Raw genomic sequence first — 17081 nt, forward strand, 5'->3', positions numbered from 1 at the left:
TTTCATAATTGGGCTCATAATAGCTACGCTGAGAAGTATCCTAAAAACTAGATCATTTTTCATTTTTTTGCTCTAAAACCTAACTTGCACGAGATATTTATTGGTGATTTTAATAATTTTTTTTGGGGTCAGTATACTCTTTTTTAGGTATGTGTTCCAATTCCTTTAAATAACACAATAATATGTCATTTGGTGGGTAAAATTGTTGTTAAGAAAGAATACAATCAAGAACTATACATGATTTCGCCTAATTAGAAACCCCTACAACCCGTAATAGTACTCCATCAAGCATTACCAAATCAAACAATGCTTGTAAATAGAATCTCACATCCACGTATCTTCAATTATATAGGAATTCCCCTAGGTATACCAATGACCAACTTTAGATAAGCTAATAGGTTGTTTTGTTACTATAGCACACTAAGAACAACACTTAGGGGGAGCACTCTCTAGTAATTAGGTAGTCGAGCAGTACGACTAAGGGTATGGTTGAGCCTTCTTAGTTAGTGCCCTAAGATATTGGGCCAAATAGTATTGTTGGACCCTGCACCAAAGAGCTATATAACTTGACACTACCTTGTCCTCAAGACCTAATAACACTTTCCAGTGAGCTCACTGATGGGAATTTTAATTCCTTAAAATAGTTGTACATTAAATTGTCATTTAGGGAATCGTAATCTAATGAGGTAGCTGCAAAATATATTAAAAAATAGATTTATTTGGTTAACACTCAATTAAATGTAACAACATTCTAACATTAATATGCCGTAACAAAATATCAATTCATCCATCACATGTCACAGGAAATAATTAAAGATCTAAATACAAAGATCATTTGATTCATGAGCATCAAAGGGACATATAATCAATCCAGTAACTGAAACAATTAGCTCAAACATATACAAAATCACACGATGCTAGCTATAAAACAATTCAATTAAGTGAAGAATACTAATCTGAGTCCTAGAGCTGTGTACACAATTTTCGTTTGATCCTTGGGTCATTATTCTTCCCCACCAGGGCCCTTATTCCATTCAATAATATAATTAAATCCACAAAAGTAGGAATACAGAAAATAATGCAATTAAGAACTTCAACATATAACACTAAAAACAAACTCACACTTATTCAGACATCCAAACAAATATGAAGTTGCAAGTGCATCCCAACTCAAGGGGCCCTGATTGACTGGGAGCATTGCAGGTACAAATAAACTCTACACGATGATAGAAACCAAAAACAATGTCTTTATAACTGCAATGTCTTTGATACATTGTAGTTTCTTTGCCCAAGTTACAGGAAGGATGATCACTAATTATCGAAATGCAACGACCCCATTCATCAAGCTCAAGTTACAGGAAGGATGATCACTAATTATCGAAATGCAACGACCCCATTCATCAATGAAGTTACAGGAAGCAGGAACGATCAAACAATCTGAATTCACCCTAGGCATTCATGCCATCAATCTGTCTAGCTAAAATCACTCTTGAATTTCGTTATATGAGAATCTTTCAAGTACCAAACAATCTTCTTATTTAAGAAGGTAATTTTATATATGTCTTGTTAGTTGGGTGGTTGCATCCTTTGTTATCATTTTGTTATATTTGGACAAACAATTATAATTGTTTATTTATGTCTTTCAGCCTTAACTTAAGCTCTTTCAAACTATATATTTTTTTGTAACTGGACAAATAAAGTTAGTCGTGATAATAATCTTGAATTGTTGTCTGGAATGAAAAAAAGTGGTCACGACAACAATTCAAGATTATTATCACGACTAATTTTGTTCGGCCAATTAAAAAATAAATATATATATGTGTGTGTGTGTGTGTGTGTGGATATATATATATATATATATATATATATATCTATATATATATATAGTTTGAGAGAGCTTAAGTTCAGGATGAAAGACATAAATAAACAATTGTAACTGTGAGACCAAATATTACAAAATGATAACAAAGGATGCAACCACCTAGCTAACACGACGTATCTAAAATTATCTTCCTAAATAAGAAGATTGTATGGTACTTGAAAGATTCTCATATAACGAAAGTCAATATTTCTTTTAGCTAAGCAGATTGTTGGCGTAAATGCCTAGGATGAACTCATACTATTTGATCGTTCCTACTTACAATAACTCCATTGATGGTCACTTCCGGTAACTTGAGCTTGATGCATGGGGTCGTTGCATTCCGTAATTAGTGATCATCCTTCCTATAACTTGGGCAAAGAAACTGCAATGTATCAAAGTAATTAGGTAGTCAAGTACACTTGAAATATAAATCAAAATAGTGAAGATATACATCATAATGATGTATAATCACCTTAGCACTCAAGATTACTTAAAACCATAACATTGATAGGAAAAGCAACAATGCGTAGGGAAATGAAATATGAAATGGAGGTAAATGGGTCATAGAGGGTGTTTGGGAGGTACTCTAGATAGGTTGAATTTGAGACTCGTCATCTCCCCCACGCCTAGACTGTTGCATGTCCTCATTTAGTTCCTTCTGTAGCCTGAACTAGAAGATCAATCTTTTCTTGACTCCCCACTTGTTTTTCCTGTTAATATTTAAGCTTCATCCATTTATAACACAGTACCATGTGCTCCAACTTAGCATGCCAAGATTCATATTTCTTATCCAAGTGTTGTGTCCTACAACAACCCCCCATTTCATATTATCTGTATTTACAAATAATCAACGTATGAAATGGGTCCCTTTTAGAAATTAATTGGTATTAATGAATTTGTTCGAAAAAGCCATGATAATCAAATAAGTATGTAAAATGAAGCCTTTTTCGAATAACAATGTTACCAAAATAAAACAATCTTTTGTTATTGCGATAAAGCGATCGCAAGATCGCATATCGCAATGACAAGAGAGACGCACTTAAACGGCACTTTGGCCTTTGCCGATGCGATATCGTTATCGGCAATCGGCGGTGTTCATGGCATACACAAAAAGAGCACATATCTCACACCCCGATGTGACGCTATATCGACGATCGGCTATCGGCACTGCCTCTTATGAGAAAACGCGTTAAGTTATAAACCCCGACCCGATGCTATATCGCTATCGGCCGTCGGCGGTATCCCATGCATTTTTATAAGGCGCCCAACTCTTTCCCCGATGCGATGCGAATTCGCTATCGGAGTTCGGCAAATCACTTAAAATGCATCTGGTAATGGGTTCATATGCTAGTCCAATGCGATATCGCAATCGGCGTTCGCCAGGGCTACTTTCAAACGATAATGTAACACTCTCCCCCCATGCGATGCGACATTGTTCATCGGTAATCGGCATTTTCAAAAAGTGATTGTTTTAAGCTTTAAAGTTATATTTAAATCCGGTTGATAAGGCACAGATTTCAAAATGCCGTTAAATGCAGGGATAAGGTAATGCATGCGTATTTAATAACCTTGCCCCTTCGATTAACGAATACTTGCGTCTAAGGCATATCATATCTGTTGCACGCGTTGGGTGGTCATTCAACTGAATAACAGCGTAAATGGTCATTTAATGGGTAGCAAGCCTTAAAATCACCATTAATGCATATGCAATCTCTTACCAGTGATTGGATCCGCAGCCACTTTTTGAAGATTAATAGCGCCACGCTTCAAGTGATATATACCTTTCCAATTATGCTTTGTCTTCATTATTCCTCGTGTTACGATTTCTCTCGCACTTGTGTAGAGTTCGTTTGTTGAAGAAAGCCTGAACATGATGGGGAAGAAAAATAAGAGGAGTTCTGGTTCTACTACAACATCTGTTGCAGGTCAAGCTGCTCCAATTTCAAAGAAAGGCTTAATCTCGGACACTACGTGCGCTGGTCTTCATAGGACCACATGGCAAGGCACATATAATCTGTTGGAGGCCGAGCAACCAAAAGTGACAGTGAGAACGGCTAGTGTAGATGTATTAAGGAAGTCTGATGCAACGCTCAAAGACTTGGCCGACTCCTTTTTACACAGAATAGCGGCCAGAGAGCAGGTTCTCCCTTACACAGACGTGGTGCGCTGGGCAATCGAAGAAATCCCCATCACTGATAGAACTTTCCATACAAGGGACGGAAGGATTTTCGGGTCATTCAAGCCTGATGACCTGAGGCGAATGTATCATCTGCCTGAACCGGAGCTAGTCTACAACAGAACCTTCGTGGAGAAATTCGCAAAAGAAAATGAATCACCATCCGAACCCCTCCGAGATTGGAGGCAGAACCCAGCCAAGCACAAGCATGAAAGTTCGGGTAAGTACTCCAATGTTTCTTTGGCTTCTCCCTATTGCTATGCGGGGATTATGATGTGTAGATTGTGGGGATTACAGGACTCTGTTAATATCAATATTGACATGGTTCCCCTAATGGAAGCGGCTATCAATTCTATAATCATGGACTGGGCCACTATTCTTTCTGATAAATTGGTCGTAGCTGTTCGTGAATTCAGAAACAAAACTATAGTCTCCGAAAGGAAAATCCCTCCATTCTATTATTCTGCTTACATTATGGATACCCTGTGTCTTAATTCTGAGTTTCCTGTCCTCGGTTGGAGATGGACCACCCAGGATCCAACACCCATTCATTTATACCATCAGAAATTGTGGAAGTCCTCTTACAAGGACCACTTGTACCAAATTTGTAATGGTTTCATGGCGCCCATTTACTATTCTATTTTTGACAGACCCATTTCCAGAATTTCTTATGAAGCCTCCTTTGACTTACCTGCCGTAGCGAGTTGGTTTGGGGAAGAGTATTTCTCCTATATCAGAGTTTTTGGGAGTAAGGCTAGGCCACATGTCCTCCCTTTGTATATCCCAGACAAGATGTTAGCCCGGGAAATCTGCTACCAGATTATGGCCGACAGTGTCACACAAACTCTCAAAGAAGAGAAGAAGAAAGGTTGGCCCTCTTTTCCTTTAAGAATTGGGGTTTTTACTCTGCTTAATTACAAGCACGTAGAAAAAGAAGCAGCAAAAATCCAAGCTTTATCCCTGGCCACTCTCCCAAGCAGAATCTATGATCCAAAGAAAACTGCCTACATTTCCCTAGAACAAGCAAAATTAACAAAAGTTGATCATCAAGAGGATATATTTGATGACTTGTTCGTAGGTGCCGAGACAATAAGCCAAGTCAAACAGCTTGCCATAATGAAATACAACGATGAGGCGTTGACTGAGTTTAATAAACTTAGGGAGCAGAGGTTGCAAACTCTGCCCCTAGAGTTATTATCCACAACCCCAGCGTCTTCCTCAAGCGAGCCTGGTCGGCAACAGATACATTCACCTCCTGTTACAACTAAAGAACAGGATAAACAACAGGAGGAAAGACAGAAAAAGCTGCAGGCTGAGAAGCAGAAAAAAGAGCAAGCAGAGAGGCAGAAAAAGGAGCAGATAGAAAGGCAGCAAAAGACACAGAGGGAAGAAGAGCAGAGGAAGAAGAAGGAAGAAGAAAGATTAAAGAAAGAACTAGCAGATAGGCAGAAAAAGGAATTGGAGGAGCAGCAGCGGAAAACGCAAGAGGAGCAGCAGCGAAAATCACTTGAAGAACAACAGAAGTTAGAACAAGAGAAAGAACGGAGCAAAGCCCATAAGCAATCTTCCATTGATCCTGAATTGATTAAACAATGGAATCAATTCGATTCCATTATCAGTGGTAAGGAAGGCTCCAAAGACACAGGCTCCTCTAAAACAAGCGATGCGCCTGATATCACTTCTTCTCAGGTTCTAGGAGGAACCAGCGGCCCACCCATTTCACAGGATGTTGAGATTATCAATAAGGACCCTTCCGATCAAATTGTTCTCCAGGTGGAAGAAATTCCTCCCCTGGATATTTTCTATAGCCCAAAGCATAGAGCCATTATCAAGCGCTCTATGAAAAGACGAAGGCTTGATCAACCTTCTATCTTTCCTGAGCAAACAGTCACGGGCAATATGGTCTGGAAGGAGGATTTGGATCCCTCAGATGATCTAACAAAGCTGTCACAATTCGCGGGAGCTTATTCTGCAGCAACTATCGACAAAGCATCAGAGGTAAGTCTTCTGTTGAAGACTAAGGACCATGAAATATATGCATTACAGGCGGAGGTGATTGAAGCGAAAAATAAAGCAGCACAGGTGGAAGAGCAGTTGCTGGCTCAACAGCAGGAAAACAATTTGTTAACCCAGCAACTGCAAATTGAAAGACAAAGGATAGACCAAAGTGAAACTCAGAAGGCAAAAGAATTGTCGGAGGCATTGTCACAGTTGGAAGCATCAAATGAGCTGATGATGAATCAAAAGATGAGCGAATAGCTCAACTATCAACACAGCTCGAAGGTATCAAGAGCACACAAAATGTGAAAGTCTTCAGAGCAGAGGCAACTCAAATAAATGGCGCATTACTGTCTCAGATCAGACTTTTATGTCAAAAACTTGCTAAGGCTGAGCAATTATGCGAAATATCTACAACAGTGTGTGAGAAAATAGAGAAGGCCAGGAATGAGCTAGATTAGGCCGAAGAAGCCATATCCGATTATATTGAGTGGCAAGATACTGACGAAGGGAAAGCGGCGAATTTGTCCCGAATCCATGAAACGTACAAAGACATCCTCTTCACGGAATGGAACACTCAGGTAATGAAAGCAGAAAGGGCGGCTTCCAGGTGTAAAATAATTGCCAGCAATATGATCGACCTAGTCAATGATACACTTTATTTGGCGAACATGATCTCCAAGTGCACACCTGGAAGCATAACAACAGCAGGTATGCTTGAAGAATCAAGTTATCCTGACTTGGAGGAACAGAGGAAATTAATTAACGGAGTAAATACTTTAACCTCTGATGCATATTGGCTCTTTCTAATCAAGCCACATACTCAAAGGTCTGCTCTCAAGTGTTTAACAGATGCCCTCGGATACCTGATCCTCGACATTCAAGATGCTACATATGATGCTCAGCTAACTTCGCGTCTCAACACTCCACCAGAAGTAGAGCCAATGCTGGCGATATGTCAGCTAAGGAGTAAAGGCAAAGAACCCATCGAATGAAGCATTGCCGCCAACTGCCAGATTGCCAAAAAAGATGGAACAAACATTTATTGATGCCAATTTAATAGCTTTTCAGTTGTTTAGATATTTAGATTAGTATAGTATTTATAGACCCTTTCATTGTTTTGGAAAGGGTCGTAAAATTTTGTAATAAGACTTAAAGGCTGAAGTTAGCACTATTGTGCTTCAGTCTATATTCTTTTTGTGAAACTCGACCAATGGTTCTGAATTTTGATTAGAAGGCTGTTTTATACAATTGCGCACGACTGTCTGTTGTTTGGAATGCTTTCCAATTGGAAGGAAGGACTGCGACATAGTGATTGATGTACTGGATTGATCGATCAGCTTACATGGTACTATTATCTGTATCTGTGTTCTTTCTGATTATATGAATTGCTGTGTTATTATCTTTGCTATTGTTGAACGCATGTATGCGATATAACAGCGAATCGTCATTTCACTTCACTATTGAATGTTTGTGTTGATTTGTTATCTCTTTCACTCATGCATGTATCAATGATATGAATGATTAAGCGTAGTAATTCGCTCTAATCGCTCTGCATAACTAATTATGCAGAGCAATGTTTAAATGGTTCAAACGTCTATGCTTAAAGTGTTAGAGTCATTTATATGCCTGCCTTAAAGCACAGATCATCAAACGCTACGCTTTGCCTAGTAATAAGTCCCGGGATCCGATTATAGTTATTACATTTTGTTTATAGTTTAGTTGTCCGCTGATTACCATCTTATCTCATAAGTCATTCATCCATCCCATTCACTTATACTTCTTGGGAAACTGGTCCCATTATCCCCAGTCGGAACCACTATTCCAAACGGAAAAGGAGCTGCATTAAGGTCCGGACCGGGTGGTATCCCCTTTGTTGTGGCAGCGATTTTCGAGGCCTCAACAAAATTGGCGCTAGAAGGAGGGCCTAACTGTGAATGGCAAGCCGACCTAAATCGGCAAGTCATTCTAAGAGTAATTCTCCCTCCAAATCTCCTCGTTCTTCTCAATTGCATGCTGGTTCTCCAGCCCATAACCAAGAAGAAGAGGAATCTACCACCACTGCTCAATCCCATCATATCCCAGAACAGCTAAGTCTTGAATCTCCTGAAGTCCAGTCTCTAATCCATAAACTTCAGAGCTTCTCGATCTCACCACAAAAATCTGAGATATCAGAAAGCAGTGCGACTTCGCAGTTCAACCTCACTCATCCTCTTACCAGACTTCAGAGCAAAAAACTTGGTATTGAACCTACTGAGTTTCCTTTACCCAAAAGGAAAAAGCCAAAGAAAAACACTGAAGGATCTGACAGTGGGGATTTTTCTTCCATATCATCCATTTCATCTCCTCATCTGCAAAGTCAACCACCCACCCCTCCATTACAAGTTGTTGTTCATCAGGGAACAGGAGCCTCAATATCCCAACCTATTCACTCTTCAATACCTCACCAAACATCTGGAACCCCGACAGTAGCGACAACCACTGTCACTAGCATAATGGCAGATCCATGGACTAGACCGGGTGCTGTCAACATGCCTGGACCATTACATGATCTACCAGATGCTCCCGAAAAATGGCTTCCTAAATTTAATCCAGATAATGGAACCCAAGCCGAAGAACACATCAACAACTTCATGTTAGCAGTTAATCTAAAAGGAGTGACAGAGCAAGATGTCGTAGTAAGACTGTTCCCTTATACTTTACAAGGATCAGCAGGATCCTGGTATTTTTCCTTACCCTCTGGTTCGATTACCAGTTGGGTTACATGCCAAGAGCAGTTTCTCACCAAGTATGGAGACGACCGGTCCCTAGCAACTTTAATAAATGACCTCTCCAATTTGAGAATAGAGCACAGGGAACCAATAAAAGAATTTAATGCCAGATTTAATAAACTACTGAATAAAATCCCTACCGCTTCTAAACCAAGTGAGCAAATCCGAAGCGAATGGTACATCACTGCCCTACCCGCCAACATAGCTATCTTTGTGGACAGGGCTGGCAAACCTACCCTAGCTGAAAATATGAAAGAAGCACTTGCAGTTGAAAAGCGCATCAATGCTCTTGAAAAGAAAGCTGCTCTAGAAGATAGAAAAGCTAAAAAAGTCTCGTTTAAAGAAGATTCCAAGAAGAAAACCCCCAAGGACCCATATGACATGGAAGGTTTACAGAAGGTCCTTAAAACATTGTCTAATGAAATGGTTGAGATTAAAAAGCAAGTGGCCGAAACTTCAAGCAAAAGACCATTTAGGACTTTTAAGAAATCCGAATCAAAGCCACCTAATGTTATATCTAACGCCGATTCAGACCAAGAAGAAGAGGAAGAGGAAACACCTCCACAGACCGATGATGATGAAGAAGTGGCTGAATGTCATGGAATGTGGGATTTTATACTCCCAAACTCTGATACTGAGAATGAAGAAGAAGCCTTCCCGGTTACTACTAGAAGTAAAATTGCTTCTGAACTCCCCCAGGCAACTTCAAAGAAGAGGAGCGCAAGCGCTACTACAGCAAAAGAAAAAGTTCCCCTAAAGAAGTCACCTGTGGTAGTTCCTTCAAATCAGCCTTCAACTTCTAGTTCTCCTTCAACATCCAAGACTCTAGTAGTATCCGATTCCATGGAATATAACATTATTGATGATATGAAGAAAACCAAGGCAAATATAACCATGTTTGAACTCAGTAAACTGAAGCATCAGCAAAAGCTACTTCTTAAAGAGTTAAATGCTGTTCCCTCTATTCCCCTTCCCAGTGCAAGAGCTGCCAACGATTTAGGCCAGCCTCCTGCAGGCATGGTTGAAATTACCGATTCAGTCTTGATCGGAGATAAATCAAATTCTCACACTCCACCCTTCCTGCTTACTTATGAGATTTATAATAGAAACCTACACAACTGTTTAATAGATTCAGGGGCCTCATCTAATATAATGCCAGCTTCAGTTTGTTCTAAGCTGAACATTGAACCCCAGAAATCTGCAATTCATATTGTACAGTTGGATAGAACTAAAGTTCAGGTGGTGGGAGAAATTAATTCTGTAACCATCAGGTTGTCAGCCGACCCCAGAATTGTCCAGAGAATTGACATCTTAATCGCTGACATACCCGAATTTTATGGTTTGATTTTAAGCAGAGATTGGTCCGAAAAACTACATGGGTATATTTCCACAGATTGGTCACATATGTGGCTTCCCTACAAGGGAAAGCCAAATCAGATAAGGATCGATCGTGAGAAACATATGACCCACACAGTTACTGAATTCGAGCAAGAAAACCAACCTGTGGTATTCAACAATAACATTTTGGGGAATTATTCGGCAGAATCATTCTTTGGCAACTTTGTTGCCCAACCATCTCCTTTTTCAGTTAATCATTTTACATCTCAAATAGAAATTTTTTCACAAACTGATAGGTCCAGATGTTATAATGATGCTGAGAAAAATGTAGATACTTTTGTTAATATTCCTTTATTTTGGTCTCTGTATTTTGATGGCTCTAAGTCCCCTGAAGGTTCAGGAGCTGGATGTATATTGGTTAGTCCGCAAGGAGAAAAGACAATGTTGTCTTGTAGGTTAGAGTTTGAGTGCACTAATAATACAGCCGAATATGAGGCTTTAATCCAAGGATTATATAAAGCAATCGGCTTGAAGGTACAATATCTAAAGGTATTCGGCGATTCGGAGATCATTGTCAAACAGGTTAGAAATGCAATTCATTGCCTTTCGACTCACCTTAAACATTACCAATCGCTCGTTCAGGAGCTTACCTCACACTTTCTTGCATTCAACATTTCTTCTATACCTCGATCTCAAAATGCAGCCGCAGATTTGCTAGCCAATGTAGCTTCAAAGCTTCTACCTTCTGAAGACTACAGCCTTGATAGATTTTCCGTAGAATTACTTTTCAGACCTTCAATTCCCGACAATGTCACTAATTGGAGAGTATTTAATCATGACGATGATATTTTGCAGTTTTTAACTTCTGAGAATTCTTATGATAAGCAAGTTATTGAGGAAGATGATCATGATTCCCAGATGAAAGGAGTGCCCAAAGAAAATTCGATCCCCAAACCAGTGGTAAAATTAGAAGATCTTTACGATATCAAAGACAGGTTTAAACCTGTAATCAACACAAAGCTTCAAAGTTCTACCCTTAGGTTTGAATTGATAAATCTAGGAACCAACGAATCTCCTCAAAACATCAATTTAGGAATAGGACTATCTCAGAATGAAAAGGGAGCATTTATTAAATTGTTGAGGAAGAACAAACAGGTTTTTGCTTGGAAATATGATGACTTAAATACATACGATACATCTATTATCCAGCATACCATTCCTATGCTTCCTGATAAAAAACCAATTCAGCAAAAATTAAGAAAAATACACCCAAATTTGGAGAGCCAGATTAAGTCGGAGCTTAATAAGCTTTTAAAAGCCAAAATTATTTTTCCAGTCCGACATTCAAACTGGGTCTCTCACATGGTGCCAGTCAGGAAGAAAAATGGCGACATTCGAATTTGTATTGATTTCAGGAATTTAAACAAAGCGAGCTTAAAAGACAACTTCCCATTGCCCACTATGGAGCAAATTCTCCAATCGGTGGCAGGTTCTGAATTGATGTCTTTTCTAGATGGTTTTTTAGGGTACAATCAAGTTCTGGTACATCCTGATGACCAGCTCAAAACTACATTCAGGACAAAATGGGGAACCTATGCATATCAGAAAATGCCTTTTGGTCTTATAAACGCCGGAGCGACATTTCAGAGAGCTATGGACATGGCCTTCAGAGGGTTAATTAATCGATCAGTAGTCGTCTACCTAGACGATATTACTGTGTATTCTAAAAAGAGAGATAATCATTTGCACGACTTAAATCAGATCTTTCAGAGATGCAAAAGATATGGTATTTCTCTAAACCCAAAAAAGTCCTTCTTTGCTCTAGATCAAGGAAAACTCTTAGGGTTTATAGTATCCAAAGATGGTATTTATATTGATCCTGAACGAATTAATGAAATTTCTGAAATCCCTTTCCCACACAACAAAAAATCGATGCAGTCATTTTTAGGTCAGATTAATTTTGTCAAACGATTTATTCCAGATTTTTCACAGATTGTATTACCACTTCAGACAATGATCAAGAAGAATTCAGTCTTCAAATGGGGATCAGAAGAAAAGCAAGCTTTTGATGTTATCAAACAGTCAATAATCAATGCCCCAGCCTTGAATACTCCAAATTTTTCTAATCATTTTACACTATATACTATCGCATCCAACACTTCATATGCTGCAGTACTCACACAACTGAATGATAACAACCTAGAAGCACCCATATCATTTTTCAGTTCAAATCTTCAAGGTGCCGAATTAAATTATTCAGATGTGGAAAAACAAGCCTTTGCTGTGTTCAAAGCAGTCAAACATTATAGACCCTTCCTTTTGAAAACCCACACGAAAGTAGTAGTTCCTTTCCCAGCGGTAAGACAACTACTAATTCAGAAAGAATTGGGTGAAAAAAGAGCCAATTGGGTTACAGCGCTTCAAGAGTATGACTTAGAAATAAAGCCATCAAAGATTGTTAGGGGCCAAGGTTTTTGCAGGATATTGGCAGGAGCATCAAACATTCACGAATCAAGCGATGAAGATCAGATTAAATCCATCAATCAGATAAGTGTCACTGATTCTGAATCTCAATATGCTGATTTGATATTTTATTTGAAGAACGGTTACGCTCCTCCAAATTTATCTTACAAAAATAAAAGGGCCATTAGGTTGAAAGCTAATAATTTCACTCTCATTGATGATGTGTTGTTTAAACAAAATTATGATTCAATCCTGCTAAGATGTCTTGAGAAAACTGAAGCACTAAAGGTTCTGCAGGAGCTACATGATGGACCAGCTGGAGGACATTTTGGAGCCGACACAACAGCTCATAAGATTATTCATGCTGGATATTATTGGCCTACTCTATTTAGAGATTGCCATGAGCACGTAAGAAAATGCCTTAATTGCCAAACATCTAGTGGAAGACAACGAAAACCCGCTTTCCCTCTGCAACCTGTCAACATTGAACAGCCATTCGAACAATGGGGATTAGATATCATCGGGGAAATCACTCCACCATCTTCCAAACAACATAGGTATATCCTTACCGCTACTGATTATTTTACTAAATGGGTAGAGGCTATTCCTTTGAAGGCAGCAAATGCAGAGGCAATCATCGAGTTCATCGACCAATTCATCATTACCAGGTTCGGTGTTCCAAACGCTCTTGTTTTCGATAATGCTTCTTATTTCTCAGGAAACGCTATATATGATTTTGCTATTAAAAGGGGGTTTAAACTGAAATATTCTTCCAATTACTATCCCCATGGAAACGGTTTAGCCGAATCTACTAATAAAAACCTCATCAAAATCATTAAGCGAATTGTTGAACAGAATCATAGAAACTGGCATAAATCTTTGGTCTTTGCATTATGGGCTGATAGAATAACACAAAAGGCTTCAATAGGGACCTCTCCTTTCAATCTGGTATATGGAAAAGAAGCCGTGTTGCCTACAAATCTTGTTCTTCCATCTTTAGCCCTAGTCCAGTTTATTCAAGAGACTCTGTCTTCTTCTATCCAACTTAGACATGACCAAATTCTCAAATTAGAAGAAGAAAGGGAAAAGGCCAGAATCACTCATGCCAAGCATCAACAAATCATCAAAGCATCTTTTGACTCAGCATCATCCTCTTCCAAACAACTTCAAGTTGGTGACTTAGTTCTCAAATGGGACAAGGCCCATGAGGATAAAGGCAAGCATACCAAATTTCAGAAAATGTGGCTTGGACCATTTCAGATCTGTGAAAAGATAGGCCATTCAACTTTTATATTGCAAAGCTTATCAGGGTTGAGAGATTCTCTCCCCGTCAATGGCCTGATCCTAAAGAAATTCTTTAATTGAGAAGGTAACCCCTTCTCCTTTTTTTTAGATTTCCGTAATTTGTAGGATTAGTAGGAAATAAAACTGTAAGAGTACCTCCATTGACCTTTTGTTATGTTTGAGAAAGCTGTCTCACAGAAATAATATAAATACCTGTTTTTAGATAATAGAACCCTCAATCAAAAGAAATAGTTTCTAGGAAATTAGATATCCTTGTGTTCTGAAACTTTAATCTAAATTTTGAAGACTCCTCTCAGGAAGTAAAAGTTCTGAATCATTTTCTGTTTCCAAAATTAGTCTCCAAGGGTTATCTGTTAAAAGAAATAGAGGTTAAACCATTTTTCAGTATCTTCAACTCTTCACTTGTCATCCATCTGCTCTTAAGGAGAAAATTGTTCGCCCCATTCACTAAAGGTTGTGATTATTCAGAGTGTAATTCTAAAATATAAAAGATTAAAGATAAGAGGTCTTATCATAAGCCTGCTTACCATGTTCATAGGGAAACAACTTAACTGACATTACCAATACTGCCCACCAAAACAGGGTAATGGCTTGAAATTTCAAGACAAGGGGTCTCATCACGAGCCGGCTTGATCAGTTAAATTATTACCAGTGAATGGCATTGTCATAAGCTGGCTACCAAACCAGGACAATGGCTTGTTATCTTATTTATTACAAAGAAAAACAGATGAAAAATAAAATATGAAAACATTTTATGGATTCATTCTGTTAATCACACTCTTATGTGAATGGAAAAGTGGACAATACTATGGTTAAAAGGTATCCCTGTCGAGACTATAAATGTTTGCTGGCAACAGAGGCTCTACCTATGACAAAGGGGTTAATTATAAAGGCTGATATGGGAAAGTTTTCTATTTTTATCATTATGAACCAATAAAGACTTATTTTAGAAACTTTTTATGTATTTGGTTTCTTTAAACTTAATGGGACGAAGTTAACAAAATAGAATTCACTTTTGTCAGAACACATGAATATCTAGTTATATTAGAAATTTCTCCTTCTGATTGAGTTTCTATTTATAAAAGACTTGAATGTTTATGTTAATTTCAGAGATAACTGGTTCTACCAACGAATCGCCAATTGTTGTGTCCTACAACAACCCCCCATTTCATATCATCTGTATTTACAAATAATCAACGTATGAAATGGGTCCCTTTTAGAAATTAATTGGTATTAATGAATTTGTTCGAAAAAGCCATGATAATCAAATAAGTATGTAAAATGAAGCCTTTTTCGAATAACAATGTTACCAAAATAAAACAATCTTTTGTTATTGTGATAAAGCGATCGCAAGATCGCATATCGCAATGACAAGAGAGACGCACTTAAACGGCACTTTGGCCTTTGCCGATGCGATATCGTTATCGGCAATCGGCGGTATTCATGGCATACACAAAAAGAGCACATATCTCACACCCCGATGCGACGCTATATCGGCGATCGGCTATCGGCACTGCCTCTTATGAGAAAACGCGTTAAGTTATAAACCCCGACCCGATGCTATATCGCTATCGGCCGTCGGCGGTATCCCATGCATTTTTATAAGGCGCCCAGCTCTTTCCCCGATGCGATGCGAATTCGCTATCGGAGTTCGGCAAATCACTTAAAATGCATCTGGTAATGGGTTCATATGCTAGTCCAATGCGATATCGCAATCGGCGTTCGCCAGGGCTACTTTCAAACGATAATGTAACACTCTCCCCCCATGCGATGCGACATTGTTCATCGGTAATCGGCATTTTCAAAAAGTGATTGTTTTAAGCTTTAAAGTTATATTTAAATCCGGTTGATAAGGCACAGATTTCAAAATGCCGTTAAATGCAGGGATAAGGTAATGCATGCGTATTTAATAACCTTGCCCCTTCGATTAACGAATACTTGCGTCTAAGGCATATCATATCTGTTGCATGCGTTGGGTGGTCATTCAACTGAATAACAGCGTAAATGGTCATTTAATGGGTAGCAAGCCTTAAAATCACCATTAATGCATATGCAATCTCTTACCAGTGATTGGATCCGCAACCACTTTTTGAAGATTAATAGCGCCACGCTTCAAGTGATATATACCTTTCCAATTATGCTTTGTCTTCATTATTCCTCGTGTTACGATTTCTCTCGCACTTGTGTAGAGTTCGTTTGTTGAAGAAAGCCTGAACATGATGGGGAAGAAAAATAAGAGGAGTTCTGGTTCTACTATAACATCTGTTGCAGGTCAAGCTGCTCCAATTTCAAAGAAAGGCTTAATCTCGGACACTACGTGCGCTGGTCTTCACAGGACCACATGGCAAGGCACATATAATCTGTTGGAGGCCGAGCAACCAAAAGTGACAGTGAGAACGGCTAGTGTAGATGTATTAAGGAAGTCTGATGCAACGCTCAAAGACTTGGCCGACTCCTTTTTACACAGAATAGCGGCCAGAGAGCAGGTTCTCCCTTACACAGACGTGGTGCGCTGGGCAATCGAAGAAATCCCCATCACTGATAGAACTTTCCATACAAGGGACGGAAGGATTTTCGGGTCATTCAAGCCTGATGACCTGAGGCGAATGTATCATCTGCCTGAACCGGAGCTAGTCTACAACAGAACCTTCGTGGAGAAATTCGCAAAAGAAAATGAATCACCATCCGAACCCCTCCGAGATTGGAGGCAGAACCCAGCCAAGCACAAGCATGAAAGTTCGGGTAAGTACTCCAATGTTTCTTTGGCTTCTCCCTATTGCTATGCGGGGATTATGATGTGTAGATTGTGGGGATTACAGGACTCTGTTAATATCAATATTGACATGGTTCCCCTAATGGAAGCGGCTATCAATTCTATAATCATGGACTGGGCCACTATTCTTTCTGATAAATTGGTCGTAGCTGTTCGTGAATTCAGAAACAAAACTATAGTCTCCGAAAGGAAAATCCCTCCATTCTATTATTCTGCTTACATTATGGATACCCTGTGTCTTAATTCTGAGTTTCCTGTCCTCGGTTGGAGATGGACCACCCAGGATCCAACACCCATTCATTTATACCATCAGAAATTGTGGAAGTCCTCTTACAAGGACCACTTGTACCAAATTTGTAATGGTTTCATGGCGCCCATTTACTATTCTATTTTTGA

The sequence above is a fragment of the Pinus tabuliformis genome, chromosome 9 (assembly GCF_031772625.1).
Source record: "Pinus tabuliformis cultivar Carrire ecotype Pingquan chromosome 9, CPIR1, whole genome shotgun sequence".
NCBI lineage: Eukaryota > Viridiplantae > Streptophyta > Pinopsida > Pinales > Pinaceae > Pinus > Pinus tabuliformis.